The sequence below is a fragment of the Pseudophryne corroboree genome, chromosome 2, assembly GCF_028390025.1.
Source record: "Pseudophryne corroboree isolate aPseCor3 chromosome 2, aPseCor3.hap2, whole genome shotgun sequence".
Classification (NCBI taxonomy): domain Eukaryota; kingdom Metazoa; phylum Chordata; class Amphibia; order Anura; family Myobatrachidae; genus Pseudophryne; species Pseudophryne corroboree.
In genome coordinates, this window is record NC_086445.1 from 838008770 (window position 1) to 838027800 (window position 19031).

The following is a 19031-nucleotide window of genomic DNA, read 5'->3' on the forward strand; positions in this document are numbered from 1 at the left end:
CATCATCAAGACAGGCAATTGTGCATCCTTAGAACAGCTCAGCCAAAAGCAGAATGAGCTGTGATCCATAACATTGGAGTATTTAAACCCTGGAGCATTACCCATAACCACTCGGTGCAACACTGATGCAACCTGGGATATCATATACAAATAAACTACCAAAAGTCATAATAGCATTAATAAACAGCAAAAATAAACTATGGGAGACTATCCATAATAAACAATGAAGCACAATAGGCCACTCACGGAGGAATTAACTGTAAAGAAATGCTTTAATTGATACACGCGATTGCGTTCACACAGGAAGTGTCATGCGTTCCACAGAGCTTAGAACGCATGACAACAAAAATTTTTTAATCAGTCCTATTATTATTGTTCTGTGTCCATAACCTATGTTGGTTATTTTTAAAATATTTTTATTTTTATCTTTTTATTTTCTTTGGTCACCTCTGTTCTAGCCAATTGTTGTATCCAGGTCATTGGTGCCAAGTTCAATATTATTTGATTGTGTTATTGTAATTTATAAGCAGTTACACTATGTCACAACACCATGTACATGATCTAGATGAAGTCACTTTTCAAGCTATTGAATCTAATATTATTTCTTTAACAGACGATAATGCCGAAAAGGTGTTATTTGAACAAATTGATTTTTTTAAACTACCAGATGAAACTCCGGCCGACCTCTTCCATAAAATTATGAGGTTACGTAGACGCGAGGTTGAACATATGCTACATGGCCAGTTTCTCTTGGAGTACTTGAGAAACAAAAAAATTCCTAGGGGATTTCGTGTGAGGAATAGTCCCACTTTTGGATGTAATAATATTTCATTTTGTACTAAGTGGTGTGGGGTCCTTAACAAGTGCTCTTTAGACCTCATGGTTTTAGTTATCGAGGAGGTCGGAGTTGAACTTGTTAATATCAGAAAAGACATAGCTACTTTCAATAAAACTTTGTTACCCTCCCTTAGTGTTGATAAGTCTTCTAATTGGTGTGAGCGGATTTCTGAGCAAATCGCTAAATTCCAGCAAGATCTTACTACTTTTGAACGTAAAAAGCTTAGCACAGTCAATTATGACTATGCAAACCATCAGGTCTATCCCTGGCTCAAGGGTGAACCTGTGATTCCCAGACGTAGACGTTTTAATTACCATCAGCGTAATGCACATGAGATTGATCCTTAGTCTTCTTCCCAATCACAATCTGAGACGGATCTTGCTGAAACTAGCGATAATAATTTTGTTGATCAAAGACCACCTAGTGGAACTGTTTTTATAGGAACAGCAACCAGGTCGGTCACTGGCAGAGGCAGAGGCCGAGGATCAGGTACCCCACGAGGAGGATGGGCTACAAGAAAACGAGCAGGACGAACAAACCGCTATTAGACTCTGTGTTTAATTTATCTAAGCACATACTGTCGACCCCAGAAAAAAAGGTTCTATCACTTGGACTTTCATTTGTCCCTACGTGTGTACATGACAGCTTTCAGTGGTCAGTAGACCATTTTAAACTTATCTGTAAGTTACAAATACGTGAATTCTTTGGTAACAGTGAAGTTGTTCAATCCCGCTCTCATATGCTCAAGGCCCCTAGCCAGTTTGACCCACAGAGCTCTAATGCTAGTCTCAAAACTTTCTTACGGGTTGTAGAAAATGATATGACTAAGATTGTCAACAAACCCAGATATAACAATCTTACGCCCACTCAGAGATCTGCCTTGAAGGGTTTGATCAGTAATGATCAGGTTGTGAATCGGCAGGCAGATAAAGGGGGAGCTGTTGTGGTGCAGGATTGGTCCAACTACAACAGTGAGATCCTTAGACAATTTTGGGTGATACCAATACCTATCGTAGGGTTAGTGACAATCCCATGCCACGTCTTAAATGAATGATTGATAGGACACTTGATTTGGCTCTTACACATGGTTGGATTGAGGCTGATATGATGGGTTTTCTAAAGGTCGAACATCCAGTTTGTCCTATTTTATATACTTTACCTAAGATTCACAAATCTTTAGTGGATCCTCCTGGATGACCCATCATATCAGCCCGAGGATCCCTGTTACAACCACTAGCACAATTTGTTGATGCCTTTTTTACAGCCTATTGTGACTTTCTTACCTAGTTATCTAAAGGGACACAGGTAATTTCGTTGAGGAGATTATGGACCTCAGTGATTTACCACAGAATGTGTTGTTAGCCACACTTGATGTTAATGCCCTCTACACGGTTATCCCACATGAGGAGGGATTAGCATCTGTTGCTGTAGACCTTAGTTTACATCCTCCACAAGGTCCACCTTCTGAATTTTTGTTAGACCTTACGCGCCTAGTCCTGTTTAATAATCATTTTCTCTATAAAGGTGTCTATTATATGCAAATTGCGGGCACCGCTATGGGGTGAAACTTGGCACCTGATTACACCAATCTTTATATGGCTTGTTATGAACAAAAGTATATTTTGCCACTGTTTGGTTCCTCGATATTATACTATAAAAGATTTATCGATGATTTGTTTTTACTTTGGCTTGGCACTGACGAACAGTTTACTACAATGGTTAATTATTTAAATATCCTTGATACTCCAATTAGATTCACGAGTAAAGTGGATCCGGTTAGTTTTAATTTTTTGGATGTTACCCTTTTCCGTCATGGTGGTAAATTGGCTACCACTATGTACAGGAAGGACTCTGATTGTAACACGTTGTTTTTTCTCTACAAGCCACCATCCTAGTCCCCTCAAGGAGGGACTACCGATTTCTCAGTTTTTGCAGATACTGAGGATCAACACAGATCCACAACATGCAGAAGAACAGATTAATGAGATGAGACAATGTTTTCTTACACGGGGATATGCTCTAAAAACTATTGACAGATGTCTTCACAAAGCACGGATATTTTTTCTGCCAATACTCACATTAAACAATTTGACAACAGTCGTATTATTTTTACAAGTACCTATGACTGTATGGCCCAACAAGCCAAAAAGGTTATTACACAGCATTGGCCAATAGTGTCAAGTGACCCAACTCTGAGTAACCCTGGTGCAGCTCCACCTTTGTGCACCTACAGAAGAGGTCATAATTTAAGAAATCTGTTAATACGTCCCCTACTACAGCCACGGAAGAACTTGGGAACTTGGTTACCAGATAGGAGGACGGGTTGTTTCAAATGTGCTGATTGGACAACTTGTCGCTCGATGCTCACAGAGTCATTTTTCATGCATCCGCACAGCGGTAGAAAAATACGCATCAGACATCGTCTACATTGCCAGATGAGCTTTGTGATTTATTTATTGATTTGCCCTTGTGGACTCACGTACGTTGGTATGGCCAAGAGAAACTTCAGGGACCTTATGGCCAATCATAGGTCCTCGATAAGGGCGGCACTGGACACAGGGACGTCAGACAAACCAGTGGAAATACATTTTTTAGAAGCTGGTCATTCAATAGCCAGCATTAAATGCATGCTAATAGATCACATCCCGATTGACATCAGGGGTGGTGACCGATTGAGCAAACTTAAGAAATATGAAGTACGCTGGATTTACACACTTGACACTGTTCATCCATGTGGTCTTAACGAGCACAACCCCTATAATGTTCTGCTTTAATATGGAAAAGATTGGATAAGAGACTTTTTACTCTTTTTGTTTCCCCCCTTTTTTTTAGTTTAACAGAGGTGACCATTAGTGTATTTTTATACTGTATGTATGTTTGTTCGTCTATTGTGTTTGTTGTTCTATAATGGTGATTTGTTGTATACCCTGGATTGCTACTATAACCACTCTGATGCATAATCTGTATTGCCCATAGTATTAGCTAACAAGCTGCTTATTACATTATACATATTATTGGTCTAGAATGATTTATTCCACTGAGGCTTGTCTGATCTGTGCCTTAGTGTTTAATAGTTAGTTGGATTTACTATTGATTAAGTGGTGGATGTTTACTATCTTCCCCGCTTCTAACAGCGCTATTTTCACTACCGGCATAGTACTTCGATGTCACTTCCGTTTTCTCCAACGCTCTATGATTCTTGTTGTCATGCATTCCAAGCTCTGTGGAACGCATGACACTTCCAGCGTGTATCAATTAAAGCATTTCTTTACAGTTAATTCCTCAGTGAGTGGCCTATTGTGCTTCATTGTTTACTATGGACAGTCTCCCATAGTTTATTTTTGCTGTTTATTAATGCTATTATGACTTTTGGTAGTTTATTTGTATATGATATCCCAGGTTGCATCAGTGTTGCACCGAGTGGTTATGGGTAATGCTCCAGGGTTTAAATACTCCTATGTTATGGATCACAGCTCATTCTGCTTTTGGCTGAGCTGTTCTAAGGATGCACAGTTGCCTGTCTTGATGATGGTCCCTAGTGGACTGAAATGTTGACATTGCACATATGCACTTTTTGCTATGTAGTTTTTGTGAGTATATTGCCTATTATTAAAGAACTTTCTGCTTTTTCAAATGGTGAGTGTGCAATTTAAATAATTATTTTATATATATATATATATATATATATATATATATATATCACAGTAAATTCCTTAGGTGTGCCAATATAATCAGGATACATTTTATAACTATCCCCTATGGACCCACTGTCCTTTTTACAACACCAATGTCGATATATCTTATTTAAAAATGTATTCAAACGTACACATACATGTAAAAGCATTTACATAAAACCAAAACATCAGCATACAATGAATAATATCATCAAGACCTGTTTAATTATTACAGAGGACAGATGTTCATACACTTCACCCTTACGGGAGTGTGCTCACAAATGGAGATCCTCTGTATATTTTCAGGTCGTTTATATAACCCAATGCATTTCGTCCCTTTAGTTGGACTTCTTCAGGGGTATATAGCTTATAAAAAACAATAATACAACACATTTAGAATAAATATAAAACATAATATGACACATCTCAGACATTTGACGTTTTGACATATTGGTGTTTAATAATGGTCATACCATTTTAACGGTAAGTACTTGGAGGATTATAGGAAAAACATTACTATATCTGGTTACCATATCATAAGTCAAAGGGGATGTTGACTATAAAGACTCAATCAGGATTTTTATTGGATATTAATTCACTCAGGTATACATAACAATGCTATGATGTATTGAGAGAAGATCTGTTTCTATACAATGGTGTTCATGATAATCGTGGATTCTGATAGAAAACTCTCTATGGTCCTAATTTACACATAATTTGAGATGATATCATCAATATTATCCACTACATACATATGTGTGTATAGACGTGTAGCCAAAAAAGGGCCTACTGTTTAAGTTCTTATCTGTAAACGTATAGTATAGATGGATTAACCAGAAATCACTGTAGGCCCATAGTTTCAATGCCTTCCAGGTTTTACCCAGTGGAGTCAAAGGGCAGTCATTTAAATATATTTTATGAATCAGTAAAATATGATTTCAGATAAATCAAAATCAAATCTGATAAATATAATGAAAATCTTAATCCTGGGGAGAAAAAAAGCTATAAAAACCTTGATAGAAGACAATAACATTGTTATAAAAAGTGCAGATAAAGGGGGAGATGTAGTACTACAAGATAGAACATTATATATACAAGAAGCAAATAGAATATTGGGAGATACGTTCACTTATATCAAATTACCTTCTAACCCCACTATAGCATACCAAGAAGAATTATATACTTTACTGGATGAAGCTAAAAAACTGAACTTAATTTGTAGAGAGGAATTTGATTATTTATTTGTGAAACATCCAGTTGTACCCACATTTTACCACATCCCAAAGGTACATAAAAACAAAGAAAACCCACCAGGGAGACCGATCATATCAGGAGTAGAGTCTCTCACGGCCAACTTTTCTCATTATATAGACCTCACATTACAGCCATATGTAAAAAATGTAAAATCTTATTTAAAGGACTCCTCCAGTTTACTTAAAATATTAGAAGAAAAATCTTAGTCGAATAATAAAATGTGGGTTACTATAGACGTAGAGGCGTTGTATTCCTCGATCCCTCATGAGAAAGGTTTAGAGGCAGTATGGACAACATTGGGAAAAGATCCTACAAAAAAAGCTTTAGAAATCAAATTCATTATAGACAGTATTAGATTTATTCTAAGACATAATTATTTTGAGTTCAATGGTTCCTATTTCTTCCAGCAGCAGGGAACGGCAATGGGGACCAAGTTTGCCCCATCATACGTAAACCTGCTGATGCGGGAATGGGAAGAAAAATTTATTTACAGTACTGAATATAAGATGGAACATATAGACCTATACTATAGGTACATTGATGATCTCATAATAATTTGGAAAGGAGATCATTTAATGGTAGATAACTTTATGACTCACTTACAAAGAAATGACTATAATTTGAGGTTTACCTATACATCTCATATTAAAAAATCATGTACCTTGATCTACTGATTGAGATCAATGAAGAGAAAGTAATAACTACTCGAACGTATTTTAAAACAACAGATGCAAATAGTTATATTCCATTTAACAGTTGCCACCACCCATCAAGGATCAACAATGTCCCGTCAGCACAATTTTTAAGAATAAGAAAGAACTGTAGTTCTGACAGTACAACAATCAGCAAAAATAAAACAACAATTTGTGGAGAAAGGGTATGATACTAATAAAATAGAAAATGATAGAACTATGGCATATCATAGAGATAGAAGGAGTCTATTGGGTGCTAAAACTTCCACATCTAAACAGTGGAATCAAAAACCATTTGTTACGCAATATAACAAGGAAAGCAGTAGTATAAAAAGAATAATATAAAAACATTGGAATCTACTTAAGAAGGACCCCATTTTGGGGCCAAACATTCCAGAAAAACCATGCCTAGTATATAGACGAGCAAGAAATTTGAAAACTATGGTAGCTCCTAGTAGATCAAAAACATCAGAATCTATGAATGTACAAGATACCTTTCTTCCGAAAAAAGAGGGGTGCTATCCATGCAATAGATGTATATGCTGCAAATTTATGACAAAAAGACAATTTAGCCATAAAATGGATAATGGATACATGTATACTATGAAAAACGTAGTTACGTGTAATACTACATATGTGATTTACATATCATGTAGCTGCGGCTTAGCTTATATTGGAAAGACCACTAGAAGTATTAAAATACGCATCCAAGAACATCTCAGAAATATCAAGAATAGGATAAAGATACACAGTGTCCCGAGGCACTTTGAGGAAAAACATGGTTCGAGTACGGATGAGTTCAGATTCACTGTTATAGAGTATATAAAACCTAACCCGAGAGGGGGAAATAGGGAGCTGCTTTAATCCAAAAGGGAGACTTTTTGGATTTATACACTTAATACTCTCACACCGATAGGTTTAAATGAAGGAATAGATGTTGTTTCTTTCCTTTAAAAAAACTGAGTGGTTTGTATGAACTTGCCACTTTATGTTTCAGTGAATAAGAAATATGTCAGATAAACACTTTAATTATATAATGATTGCCACATTGAATTGAGATATATTATGTTTATAAGTAATGTGTATTGGATATATGGAAAAAAAATGTTACTATGCAAAAAAATATGTAAATATTATTGTGAGATTAGAAGTATTCACAAATTGAAACTGTTAAGAGTATATCACTATAGACAAACACTATTAATTAATATTAGTATAATCAGAGTAGGTAGATATTGGGGTTCCATATACCAATTAGTGAAGTAGGTTGCACTATTCATCCAATTAATATAATATAATTAATATTAGTATAATCAGAGTAGGTAGATATTGGGGTTCCATACACCAATTAGTGAAGTAGGTTGCACTATTCATCTAATTAATATAATAGGGGTGAAGTGTTTTTCTTATAAAAATTCTATACTTTTTAGTTATCATCAGTAGAGATACATTATACATTAAATATAGTATGTTTCAATTATAAACACTTAAAAATATATGATTATATATATTAACTAGAATAGGTCAAAATTTATGTAGTGATTATCCAATATGATTATAGAACCTATGGGGCGACCATTTATCTGTATAACAAGCGATAAAGATAAAGTAAGCGACCCTATATCTATTTATCTGTAATTTAAATAAGTAAGATAGAAGCACTAGTCATATTTGAGTAGAACTTTTCTAGTTCCTGGCAGCGGCTCTTAGCGGTTTCCATAGCAACGAATGCATAAAGAAAAAATCCCAGCAACGTGGGTTGCTAGGCGCCGCTTGGAGTGCTGACAGGAAATGTCATGCGCTCCACGCGGCAAACAGGAAGCGCGATGCGTTCCACACGGCGGAAGTGAGCTGCAGAGATAGAAAAACATGCGCTTCATACAGCAGATATGGGTCACCTGGATAGCGTGAACGCATTGGAGCCCAACCAGCTTAGGCTGTAAGCTCCAGCTGCGTTCATTAGTGAATGACACGCACAGAGTGCGTGTAACAGATGGCAATTAAACCAATTAACTTTCTTATTTATATATAGACTGACCGTATGGAGTTAAAAGAAAAAAAGAATATCCTATTAAGTTAGTACATTCATGTGATAGTGCATACCATTTATCCTAATGCTTATAAAATTATATAGACCTAAAAACAATATTTGGGCTTTATTATCCAATTAAGGAAGTGATGTAATAGTATGTCTCTATAAAAACCTAGGGAGTAACCACACCTTACATGCAGCTTTTTGCCAGAAAGAATGACCCTAATACAGTGACTACAAGTGAGTAAAACAGTCGTTTGTGGATATTTTTGGTAAATTTTTTCAGAATTAATTGTAATTTAAATGTTGTTTATGGTAAAAAGAACTTTGTTTAAAAAAAAGGGGCATTGTAAAGTACACTATATGATGGATTTTTGGTAATACTGCTTTATAGAAATATCTGAAGTAATATATCATATTTTTGGCAGTGAGATTGTTTTCTTGGACCATATATCATATAATACTATATAGATGGTCATATGTGGGAGATATATTGAAAATTATTTAAGATATTACATACAATTTGAAATAATACATCCCAAATATTTATATGCTTTATATAGGACAACATTGCTGTATTTGTGGATGGAAATTTACCATTTCTCATAACTATAAACTCCCGATTAGGTATGTACTATTTATATAATGTTTATTTTAGTAATCGCTTTTTATTTTCTTCAATTAAATATTTATGGAAAAGATGGGTACCACTTAAAATTATATATTCCCTAGAGTCTACAGTGATTTCTGGTTATGGAGTAATCCATCTATACTATACGTTTACAGATAAGAACTTAAACGATAGGCCCTTTTTTGGCTTCACGTCTATACACACATATGTATGTAGTGGATAATATTGATGATGTCATCTCAAATTATGAGTAAATTAGGACCATAGAGAGTTTCCTATCAGAATCCACGATTATCATGAACACCATTGTATAGAAACAGATCTTCTCTCAATACATCATAGCATTGGTATGTATACCTGAGTGAATTAATGTCCAATAAAAATCCTGATTGAGTCTTTATAGTCAACATCCCCTTTGACTTATGATATGGTAACCAGATATAGTAATGTTTTTCCTATAATCCTCCTAGTACTTACCGTTAAAGTGGTATGACCATTATTAAACACCAATATGTCAAAACGTCAAATGTCTGAGATATGTCATATTATGTTTTATATTTATTCTAAATGTGTTGTATTGTTGTTTTTTATAATCTATAAACCCCTGAAGAAGTCCAATAAAAGGGACGAAACGCATTGGTTTATGTAAACAACCTGAAAATATACAGAGGATCTCCATTTGTGAGCACACTCCCGTGAGGGCAAAGTATATGAACGTCTGGCCTCTGTAATAATTAAACAGGTCTTGATGATATTATTCATTGTATTCTGATGTTTTGGTTTTATGTAAATGCTTTTACATGTATGTGTACATTTGAATAAATTTTTAAATAAGATATATCGACATTGGTGTTGTAAAAAGGACAGTGGGTCCATAGGGGATAGTTATAAAATATATCCTGATCATATTGGCGCACCTAAGGAATTTACTGTGATTATTATTATTTGATCTCCAGTAGCAGGTGATCTCTATTAGGTTGCAGCCCATTTTATTCCGAGCGCAGTTAACAGGGTATTTTTTTCTGTTTTATATATATATATATATATATATATATATATATTGTTAAGAAAGTGGAGAGCGCACTCATAAATGTATAAGAAGTAACAACTTTACTTGTAACATATGTTCACATACATTGAAGTTAAAATTCATCGGCAATAGTATTGCACTAGACTTAGCCACTCCGATATTCAGGTCCACGGCTCGTCTCTGCACCGGCTCTGTTTCCGGAGGATGACGTCACAACGTCCGCGTCAAGATTAGCCACGCCCAACGCGTTTCGTACTGAAGGTACTTCGTCAGGGGGTGTGGTTTACCCAGTTCATATCACCTATATATACCCAATCTGGGTGTCGATCTTCATTAAAGTGCAATTAGCCATAAAAATAAACAGTTTAAGGATATCATCATCTAAATAGTTAGAACATCGTAGAAATAACATAAAATAAGTGGGAGCCATAAAATCAATATAAGTTATACACTCGTAACATTATATTCATTACTCTATTGAGATTTCTCTATTCTATTACAATTACAGATCCAACTGATCCACATGATATGTTTAAAGTTTAATTGTCGTCACCAGGATATTAGCTCCAAGTTAATTAAACACGTATAGTATGAAATGAGTCACATAAGATACAAAGCCGAACACATTTACTCCTGCACGCCGCCCCTTCATCGTCACCTGCCATATGTATGCACCAAGAATTTGCCGGTCGGGACGTAGCCGCTGCCACCGGCAGTTCTGCAACACATACAGACAGGGTTATCGATTCAGGAACGGCACGATATCGCATCCTTCATTCAGGCCGTGTGGTGTGAATGTGTTCAGCGTGTAGATCCAAAATGTTTCTCTCTTTGAGAGTAGATTTAATAAATCTCCTTTCCTTTCATCAAGTTGTACCCGCTCTATTGCTTTAAAGGAAAAGCCATGAAGTTTTGACTCACAACAACTAGCAAAATGTCGTGGTACGCTATGATTTTCCACCTTATTGGTGATATTTCGTACATGTTCCAATATTCTTAGTTTTAAAACCCGTTTAGTTTTACCCACATAGCGTTTCCCACATTTACATTCTAGTAAATATATAACATATGTACTTAAACAACTCATTTTCCCTTTAATTTTCCATGATTTTTCATTATTATAGTTATAGAATTGTTTATGATTTTTATTAACGTATTGGCACACTTTACACTTTGTGCAGGCATAAAAACCTTCAATGCCACCTGAATGTAAAGTGTTTTCTTTCTTCAAATTACTTGGAGCCAATCTGTTTTTTAATGAGCATGATTTTCTAAATACCACTTGTGGATATTTTGGAATAACTTTATGTAGTATCGGATCTAAACATAAAATGTCCCAGTGTTTCTGTAAAATATTCTTAATTGCTCCGCCTTTGGTATTATACCTAGTAATAAACGGAACAGAGTAGTTGCCATTATCCAGTTCTTTTTGTTTGTATACCATTAATTCAGATCTGGATCTTTCCCTCGCTTTATTATAAGATTCTTCAATCACTCGCTTAGGGTATTTTTTATTTGTAAAGCGTTGTTTATAAATATCTGCCTGTTCCTCAAACTTAGATAACTCTGAACAGTTACGCTTCAGTCTTACAAACTGTGAGTAGGGGATATTATTTACCCATTTTTTATAATGGCAACTCTGATAGTGCACATAGCTATTACGATCTGTTTTTTTAATATGTGTGTAGGTGTTCACTTTTTCTCCCTCCCTCCACTCTGTGTTGTCCAATACCAGGTCTAAAAGTTCAATTTTATTTTTTTGAAAATTGGAAGTAAATTTGAGATTAAACATATTTATATTTAAATACTCCATAAATTCATTAAAAATTAGCTCACTACCAGACCATACCATAAGAATGTCATCTATAAATCTTTTATATAGATGAATATAAGATAAAAAGGGGTTGTTATTTTCAATAATTTGCTCCTCCCATCTACCCAGATACAAATTAGCCAGACTTGGTGCGTACGGTGTTCCCATCGCCACACCGCACTCTTGATTAAAGAATGACTCCTGGAATTTAAAATAATTATTCTCTAATATATATTTTATACACTCCAGAATAAAAAAAAATTTATTATCATTTATCGTTCCATCTGTGTCTAAAAATGATTTCACGGCTTCCAACCCCCCCCCTATGGGGTATACTCGTGTATAACGCTTCCACGTCAATTGTAACCCATGAAAATGTAGTATTCCAATCAAATTTATCTATTTCATTTAAGATTTGGGTAGAGTCCTTTATATACGATTTTAATGATGTAACATATTTTTTAATATGTACATCTACAAACTCTGAGATATGTGAACTTACTGACCCAATCCCCGATATTATTGGACGGCCCGGGGGTTTCTGTAACCGTTTATGGACCTTAGGTAAACTATAAAAAATGGGAATTCTGGGTTGTGGGATAAACAAATAATTAAATTCTTCTTGAGATATGCTGGAATTTCTAATACCCTTCTCCAATAGTAATCTTATTTCTTCAATTATCCTGTCCGTGGGGTCCTTTTCCAATTTTTTATAGGTATCGATGTTATTCAGTAACCTATTGCATTCATCCACATAATCTTTTCTATTTAATACCACAATACCCCCCCCTTTATCGGCCATCTTAATGACCAAATTGGGGTTATCTTCTAGGGTTTTTAATGCGGTTCTTTCACCAAGGGATAAATTGTCTCTTGTTTTGTTTCCCTTTAAACATAATTCATCCAGATCTTTTTTTACCAATGATGAAAAGGTATCAATATAACTTCCCCTAGATTCTATAGGGTAATATGTAGATCTCCTTCTAAATCTTTTTTCCTGTATATTGGTAGATTCTGAATCCCCCATCTTGTTTTTAGCAGAATGGCGTTTCAGTGTTAACACCCTCACAAATTTATTAACATCAATAAACAATTCAAAACCATTTGGTGCCATATTTGGGGCAAAAGATAATCCCTTAGTTAGCAATTGTGTTTCTGTTTCACTTAAAGTATGGTCCGACAGGTTGAATACATTTAATTCTAGCGGGGGTTCTGTCTTCTCATTTTTGTTCCTTTTTCCTCCTCGTTTCCCTCTTTTGTATCGTCTTTCTTTCTTTTGGTACTGGTCCCTGGACTGGATTCTATTTCTATCCCTCCCAGTTGTCTCCTGTCCTCCCACATCTGTCCCCTGGGAAAAAAATGTTTTGCTTGTTTGTTAAACCCGGGAGAGGCTAGTGTTTCATATCTATTCTTCAATGGAATATTATTTGGCCTTTTTTCATTACCTCTGTATGATCTCTTATTTCCTACTTTCTGCCATTTAGAGTCTCTAGACTGATCTCTCTGTCTCCATTCCTGTCTCTGTCTCGGCCAGCTTTTAATATTCCCATTTTTATAATCCAGGGTGTCTCGTTTGAATTTAGACACTTTAGTATTGATAATCTCACTCTCTAGTTTTTTAATTTTTAAATCACTAGCCGATCTTAACTCTATAATTTCCTCTAGATCTTTAACGGGTTCCATTTCTTTTTCTAGTTCACTTAGTTCCCTATCCACATCAATAAGTTCTTTCTTTCTCTCTTTAATTAGTAACCGCATTAGTTCAAATGAGCTGTTTTCTAAAATTCTATCCCATTCCATTATAAAAGCTGGTCTATCATTTCCAAATGTCGGTTTTTTATTCAACCTTAATCCGCGTGGTATTAACTTAGCTTCCACATATTTTTCTAAGGTAGTAATTTCCCAGTTTAATTTCATTTCCCTAGGAAACAATTTTTCTGATTTTTCACAAAGGGAATCTAAATCCCTACCTTCAGCAGTATTTACTTTCTGTTTAAATGAGATATCCAAATGATCATTAAAAATTCTATGACATTCCTCATTTTTTCTACACCATCTTTCTGGTCTCATATGAGCCATAGTAACAAAGGTAAATCACAAGCTGATCACAACGTGTATAAAATCACATACAAGTAGGTAATATACCTCTTTTCTAAAATATAACAATTAGTCCCATGCAGCACCTGAAAAGCAATTCAATTCTCCACAAAGATTCAGTGTTGCGCACCAGGATCTAATAGTATCCAGAGTTAATATCCAATTGAGTGCAGCTTCAAAATCCTCTCCGTGCCAAGGAGTGTTTGTACAAACTGTTAAGAAAGTGGAGAGCGCACTCATAAATGTATAAGAAGTAACAACTTTACTTGTAACATATGTTCACATACATTGAAGTTAAAATTCATCGGCAATAGTATTGCACTAGACTTAGCCACTCCGATATTCATGTCCACGGCTCGTCTCTGCACCGGCTCTGTTTCCGGAGGATGACGTCACAACGTCCACGTCAAGATTAGCCATGCCCAACGCGTTTCGTACTGAAGGTACTTCGTCAGGGGGTGTGGTTTACCCAGTTCATATCACCTATATATACCCAATCTGGGTGTCGATCTTCATTAAAGTTCAATTAGCCATAAAAATAAACAGTTTAAGGATATCATCATCTAAATAGTTAGAACATCGTAGAAATAACATAAAATAAGTGGGAGCCATAAAATCACTATAAGTTATACACTCGTAACATTATATTCATTACTCTATTGAGATCTCTCTATTCTATTACAATTACAGATCCAACTGATCCACATGATATGTTTAAAGTTTAATTGTCGTCACCAGGATATTAGCTCCAAGTTAATTAAACACGTATAGTATGAAATGAGTCACATAAGAAACGCGTTGGGCGTGGCTAATCTTGACGTGGACGTTGTGACGTCATCCTCCGGAAACAGAGCCGGTGCAGAGACAAGCCGTGTACCTGAATATCGGAGTGGCTAAGTCTAGTGCAATACTATTGCCGATGAATTTTAACTTCAATGTATGTGAACATATGTTACAAGTAAAGTTGTTACTTCTTATACATTTATGAGTGCGCTCTCCACTTTCTTAACAGTTTGTACAAACACTCCTTGGCACGGAGAGGATTTTGAAGCTGCACTCAATTGGATATTAACTCTGGATACTATTAGATCCTGGTGCGCAACACTGAATCTTTGTGGAGATATATATATATATATATATATATATATATATATATACAGCGTGGATGTGCGGCGGCACTCAAACAGACTCTTCAATATGCAAAATCAGGTCATTTATTTAGACCGTGGAAACCGACATGTTTCGGGGCAGAACCCCGTCCTCAGGGTCAGACAGCAAGTGTCACCTAGTGTCACCCGGAGGGCACCGCAGCAGTTACTTTACAGGCTTACAGGAGTGCCGGGCTTTCCATAGCTACGTTATATATATATATATATATATATATATATATAAAACAATTCCTGAGTGCGCTATCGTTCTTGTATAGATTGAACGGAAGTCCTTCCAAATGGATATATCTTATACTTTAGAAGATGGGGTTTTCTGAGTTCCTACAGTGGATAACCCCTTAACAAGGTGTAAACTTGGCACAAGGGAGCGCTATCATCAACTGGATTACTGATTTATAGCTGATTTATAGCTGATTTTCCCTGGGCGCAAGATAAGGATAATTTTTTGTGATATATATATATATCCACCAGGGGGGGCACTCTAGACAACTTGTAATAAAAGACTCTCAGTCTTATATTATATGCATGCGGATATATATATATCTATTCACATACATACACACGCACACACGCACGCACACACACACACACACACACACACACACACACACACACACACACACACACACACGTACGTGATATGAAGCTGTGTTATTTTGAACCTGGAGGGTAGATGTTGAAGCTGGATCATCTGAAGTGAGGAGCTCCAGTAAGGAAGCTGCTGCTTGTGACTGGTCCCCTTCAGCTTCAGGAAGTAAATCTATATTGGAACAGTAACTAACTGCCGGGGGAAGGAGAGGTGGAGGGACACCTTTAATTAAGGTAGGAGCCCGCGGTCGGAGCCTCACATTGTCACTGGCAGTGGGCTGGCAGGCCGCTGTGATGTAGCAGGAAAAAACTTTCTAGTCTACAGCAGCACAGCATATGATTATGGGCCTATTTTGATGTGGTGCCTGTAGCTGCAGCTCCATCCGCCCCACTGTTAATTCGGCCCTTGTTACGATACTATATATATATATATATTTCTCCAACTCCGGCACTCCGCTGACATAAATCACGTGCTGCACCCGGTGCCTTCCTCATGTAAGCCTGCACGGCTCCACGTAATATATCCCTCCAATGGCGGCACTCAAAGGTTCAAGTAAAAATGACACAAGTCGGCTGTTTTAAGGCTATATATATATATAGTAATGTATTGCTGCTTAGCTTGTAATTTTTTTGCCAAATCTCTGCACATGTATATACATATATTATATATGTATATATATATACATACACACACACACACGCATGCTCATGCATACATACGCATGCATGCACATACATAAATACATACGCACGCACGCATGCACATACATACGCACGCACGCACATACATACACAAATGCATGCACATACATACACACACACACACACACACACACACACACACACACACACACACACACTGTGAAGATACCTCTGAACCCTTCCCTCCCTCTCCTTTTCCACCATCTCTTCACCATATTTAATATGTCTAGCCACATTCAATAATAAGAAAACTTTTGTTCACTCAGATATTTTACTCATATCTATTAATACAGTGTGGGTCACGAGTTTTTGTTTTCAAGAAACTTTTTCCATGTTTTATTTCCGGACTGTATATATAGTTTTAAGAAAGTCCCTCCCCCTTTTTTTCTATGACATGTTTTTTTATGACATGTTTATCATGTTATGTTCTATTTAGGTGCATTGCAGACTCAGGATTTTCCCTCAGTCTGCAATGGTTAGGATTTGCGGCTCTCAGACGCGAACAGGAAGTGCGTCACAGGAAGCCGACTTGCGGTCCACCATGCGTTCCACCGTGCGTTCCATTTACCGGAAGTGCCCGGCGGAGATCCGCGAAGCACTACAAACTGTGAGCACACTTGATTTATCCACTGTAACCACCAATGGTGACATCTAAGAACTCATGAAAGACTACACAATTAAACTTTAAATAACATTATGGACATGAGAGACATTTTCCGCCGGACCGGAAGTAAGGGAATTAACACTTCCGGGAATTTCGATTTTATTAAATATTCAAATGTTTTTATATTAACTTCTTGAACTTATAATATCCAGATTAAGTGTTATCTTATTAATTAAGGTTATTATTTAGGTATTATTTATGTTTTATATGGTATTGTTTATGACCAGGATGTGACCTCTTGACACGGATGTGATTCTCATCAATAGCTTAAATAGCTCATTCTGTTCAGTGCTTGTCATGCAGCCTTGATGAAGGGAGAGATCCCGAAACGCGTCGGCACTGTATGACAAGCAAAACCTTTACTGAGGGAAGTTTTTACCAGACGGACGGAGTGTTGTGGATTTTGGAGAATAGGTTCCGGAGCCGATATCTCCCCTGGGCAACATCTTTAACGCACTCACTTCATCTAAATCTGGTAAACCTCCACCTTCACTTGACTTAAAGATTTTGATGTTTTAGAAATATTCACCAGCATACAGGAGTTTAAATATACTATTTAAAGCATTAATTTTACCATTCTCTGGTAATTTTCCATCTACTACCAATTGTTTGCAGCAACCTATAATCAATGGTTTTATTGTTATTCATTAGTGTACTGTATTAAAATTGTATTGTTCCAAACACACTACACTATATATGTTTATTTTCTTCCTACATATGGATCCATGTTGTTTGAAAAATACGGTAAATCCCACGACAGAGGTTTTGTAAGGGAAGTACCTTTTCATATTTACTATATCCGATTAGCTCACACCTTCTGGTCTAACTCTATCTGAATACACACACACACACACACACACACACACACACACACACACACACACACACACACACACACTAGTTTAACAGTCTCTGCCCCTGCTTGGGCTGGCACCATTCCCTCTCCTCTATAGCCCCCCTCCATGGGCATGGGTTGGGTATGTGTAACCGGCGGTCATAATACCGACGGCAGGATCTGGCATTTACATGGCTGGCAGTCCTGCATAGGTCAAATCCGCCACTAGTCACTATGGTGCATGTTTATTAACAAATTCTGCCCTTAAAATATACTGAAACTGCTATTTCCACATGTTTAATACAGGATGGGTGGGGGTTTTGAGGCTGTTGAAGGTAGGTGATAGTCACAACCTATGGCACACATCACACCCCCCTATGCCGACCATACCTCCACAACATTGGTCACCCCCATTATCACTAGTCACACCCCTGCAGCACTGATCACACCCACTGCAGCAGCACACAATATGCCTTTCATAAATTTCAGCTCCAGGCCCATGTGGACCTTAATCTGGCACTGGCTGGCCTGCAAAAAGAACTAAAACAATTCCAAGGTAGCCATGCATAGAGGACAGGACAGTATGTTGTGTTATCTGTGTGTGCCTTAAATCACTGACCAGGGTCAGATAGTAGGATTTAGTTTGTATATTTAGTTTTTTAACTGCGATCTATTCGAGGTACAGTAAGACAGGAAAAGCACTTTCATGTTTACCTTTTGACCATGTTTACAATATTAATGGTAGATGCATATGTGTTGTGGTCAGAATTGTATCACTGCAGTTTAAATGTCAAAATAAACCCAATTATTCTGTATTGCCAATGCTGTATCAGTACAAACCGACAATTGTCAACAGGTGCTGGCATAGGATTCAGTATGATATCCAGGCTGTCGGGATCCCGTCAGTCAGAAGATCAATGCCGGAAAACCAACACACAGAATACCGGCAGCGAACACAATGTGTCCCCTCGCAGACTCTCTGCACTCGCCACGCTTAGGGCTCGGTGGCGAC